Genomic DNA, 4,460 nt, shown 5'->3' with positions numbered 1-4,460 from the left:
CCCTTCATGCTGCCAGTGTGGAAATATGCAAATGTTTTGAAGATATATACATTATTGTAAAATTTGATAATAAAACCTATGGCAAATTTACCTTAAGCATTCCTTGCTGCACGCCTTCTCCTCCTACCTCCCTGAGTTGTTGGATAGGAACTGCTCCCATCTTATCCACGATTCCTGCAAGAAAATGGATTTATCTGAGATGAGATGTACATAATGAAAAAAATATATATATATATACAAAAGTGACTGAAGGGCTGTAGCAACCCATTTCATGTCAGAAATTTTGCCAGCTCCTTGAGGTATGTTTGAGTTTTCTTGGCAGCTTGCTCATAGACACTTCAACAGAAACAGTTACCATACAAATGCAAATAAAGCGAACATCAACATCAACATCCCAAGGTTTTACACCCCAACTCCAGTCACTAAATGGCCTGGCAAGTGACATAAATGCACACCACTCAATATAGCTACACATAAAAACAGCAGATCAAAGAGAAGGCAAAATCCCAAACCTAAACATATCAGATAGAGATACTATATCCAACCTGCCTGAGGCCTGACCACCATGGAATTGCCTAAACAGACAAGATAAAGTCGACACCATCCATCACCTTCAATAATGATTCCATGCCAGTGGACACAATTTTCCTAATCCTCTGCCCCAATCTCTCCTCCAGGAGACAACCCACAGCTCCCAGGTAACCAGCTACAGGCACTGGGTGGGCCCATAAGTCACTCAGGGAAGAAATACAATGTTGCCTAGGGATTGTTGTTGTTGTTTCCTAGACTGTCTGTCCGAGTGGTCCTGTCTCCCCCAAGGAATGCCATGGCCGAAACGAAGTTTTCCCACAAATCCTTTATGGAGTGTATGTTGTGTTGTTTGCATGCATGATTGTGTATAATGCAGTCTTTCATGACACATTGAATAGTATGGGTTGAAGTGTTACATCCTGGGCATTTGTCCACAATGCAGTCATCCAGTCTCTTCTGGTGGTAGCTTAGAAGGGCTGGGTGGTGGCCACATTGCAGTCTGGCCAGGTGGACTCTGTCCTTTTGTGGGAGAGAGGATTCTGTGGGATGGATATCAGGGGGTCTGGCATGCAGCAATGTGTTGTCTTTTAGAGTGTTAATGGAGCAGTGAGTGATGTGATTATGAGTATGTTTCTGGAGGCTGGTATTTGGTGGTTTTGGAGGAAGAGAATATTTGTGTGTGATATAGGTATTTGGGTGTTTTCTTTATGTGTCTTGGTGTGTTTGTGCGGGCTGCAGCAAGTGTCTGTGTGCCTCTCGTGTCAAGGTGATCTTTCACTTTGAGGACTTTTGTTTCAGTGTAGATGGTCTGTAGGTGTTGTATATGTACAGCCTGTAATTGTTTTTAATGCTTTGTTTTGTACGGTCTGAAGGGTGTTGAGGTGTGTCTCACTGAGATTAGGTGCCCATGCTGGATTGTTAGTGTGGGGCATTGTTGTTGTTGTCCCCTAGACTGTCTGTCCGAGCAGTCCCGTCTCCCCAAGGAATGCCATAGCCGAAACTGGGTTTTCCCACAAATCCTTTATAGAGCGTATGTTGTGTTGTTTGCATGCATGATTGTGTATAATGCAGTCTTCCATTATGTGTTGTAAGGTATGGGGTGAAGTGTTACATCCTGGGCAGCTGTTCACAATGTGGTCATCCAGCCTCTTCTGGTAGCTTAGAAGTGCTGGGTGGTGACTGCACCGCAGTCTGGCCAAGTGGACTCTGTCCTTTCGTGGGAGAGAGGATTCAGAAGGGTGGATATCAGGGGGTCTGGCATGCAGCAGTGTGTTGTCTTTCAGTGTGTTAATGGAGCGGTGAGTGATATGATTATGAATATGTTTCCGGAGGCTGGTATTTGGTGGTTGTGGAGGAAGAGAAGCGAGTATCATTGAAGGCCAAAATGTAATTTTAGGAAGGGATACCGGACAGAATGTCAATGAAGGCCAAAATATCATGATAGGATGTAATGTCGCTAGAGGACGATATGACACATTAGGATGTAATGTCATAGGACAAAATGTCACAATGGGATGTAATGACAGTGGAGGACAAAAGATCACGATGGGAAATAATGATAGTGGAGAACAAAATATCACGATAGGATGTAATGATAATGGAGGAGAAAATATCACGGTAGGATATAATGTCAGTGAAGGACAAAATATAATTTTAGGAAGAGATACCGGACAGAATGTCAATGAAGGCCAAAATATCAAGATAGGATGTAATGACAGTGGAAGACAAAAGATCACGATGGGATGTAATTATAGTGGAGGAAAAAATATCACGGTAGGATATAATGTCACTGGAGGACAAAATATAATTTTAGAAAGGGATGCCGGACATAATGTCACTGAACGATGGGAGGCCGGCGTGAATCACGGTGACGTAGGGGGACAAAATGTACAAAATAGATCGGATGACCGTAATCGACCAGATGTCCGTGATGGGGGAAATTTTAATTTTGATAGGAGAAATGTTAATGAGGCATTGAATGTCAATGAAGGACCAAATAATAATATAGAGCAAGGCATAAATAAAAAACAAAATGATAATATAAGACATGATATTGAAACTCAAAATGTGGCAAAAAGAAATAATCACGAGTTTCTTAAAACTATGTACTTTAATATGCTCGTAGTATTAGGAACAAATTTCAAGAAATACAGGCGTATGTCAAAAGCGAAAATCTCGATATGATAGGAATAACTGAGACATGGTTAAATGGTACAGAGTTCGAAGCTGAATTTAATATTGCGGGATTTAAACACTTTCATCAGGATAGAAACCACAAGAAAGGTGGGGGTGTTCTATTGTACGTTAAAAACAATGTTCATGCTTGTGTTTTAGAGAAAGTGAAACAGGATGCATATGACAGTTTGTGGGTTGAGTTAACCCTAACAAATGGACAAAAAATGAATATAGGTGTAATATATAGGCCAAAACCATTATCATTAGCAGACGACAAACTGTTGCTTCAAGAACTGTCTAGTTTCTGCAACTGGGAGTTATTGATAATTGGTGATTTCAATTATACTGACACTGATTGGGTGACCCTAGAATATGGCCATATAGGTAGCCGCTTGATAGATTTTCTTGGTTACAATTACTTATCTCAGCATGTAAAAGAGCCCACAAGGCATGGAAGCTTACTCGATCTATTGATCACTAGCCGCAAAAGCATGGTAACTGATGTAGAAGTCGGTGAATCTGTTGCAAATAGCGATCACAATTTAGTCAGATTCAAACTCCTAAACAATTTTAGAATAGATACTTGTGCTTCTAAAATACCCGATTTCAGTAAAGCTCAGTTCATAGAACTACGTCAGGAGCTTCAGCTTACAGATTGGGAGGCAAAATTAAACGAAAGGCCTGTAGATCAGATGTGGGAAATATTTCAAAATACGCTCACTAAGATGATTCAAACTTATATTCCTTTTAAGGACAGACGTCCCCCAAATCAGGCTCGCCCAAAGTGGCTCGACAAAGAAACTGAAAAAAGTATTGCTAAAAAGAGACAGGCTTATAAGAAATATAAGTGCTCGGGTGCACCTAATGACTATGAAAGTTATGTATCAATACAGAGAGATTTAAAAAAGACAATAAGAAAAGGAAAACGACAATACGAAATGAACATCGCTGAGAAATCCAAAGAGAATCCCAAAGAATTCTATAGTTACATTAGAGATAAAAAGGTTGTTAGGAATCACATTGGTCCACTATTATCTGCTGACGGTCAACTTGAATATTCAATGAAGGAATGTGTAATATCTTAAACAATTATTTTAGCTCTGTATTCGTAAACGAAACACCTCAAAGTGAACTCCAAACTGAAACCTGTGAAAAGTCTGGGGTAAACTTACTCACTACGGTAAATATAACAACAGAAAAAATTAAAAGGTGTGTAGAGATACTCAAAGTTAATAAAACACCAGGGCCTGACAGTTGGCATCCAAGAATCTTACAGGAAATGAAAAATGAGATTGTTGTTCCATTAGAAATTATTTTCAAGAAATCCATCATATCGGGAGATGTCCTAAGAGAATGGAAGCTAGCTAACGTTACTCCCATATTCAAAAAAGGTGACACAAAGAAACCAAATAACTATAGGCCTATAAGTTTGACTTCGATCGTAGGAAAAATAATGGAAACTATCATCAGAGATGATATCGAATATCATTTAGAAAGTAACCGTTTGATAAATGATAGCCAGCATGGTTTCAGACGGAAACGTTCTTGCGTGACTAACTTACTCGAATTCTACAACACAGTTATCTCGAATTATGACAAAAGAAACAATATAGATTTAATATATCTAGACTTTGCAAAAGCTTTTGATACCGTCCCACACGAAAGACTACTTACTAAATTAGCTTTGCATGGAATAAGTGGTAGCCTATTAGGTTGGACTAGTAATTGGTTGAAAGGTCGAAAACAGAGAGTTG

This window comes from Oratosquilla oratoria, chromosome 12 (genome assembly GCF_046742065.1).
Source record: "Oratosquilla oratoria isolate Oo_2021 chromosome 12, ASM4674206v1, whole genome shotgun sequence".
NCBI lineage: Eukaryota > Metazoa > Arthropoda > Malacostraca > Stomatopoda > Squillidae > Oratosquilla > Oratosquilla oratoria.
The sequence above is the reverse complement of the archived record's forward strand: the minus strand, read 5'-3'. Positions refer to the sequence as shown.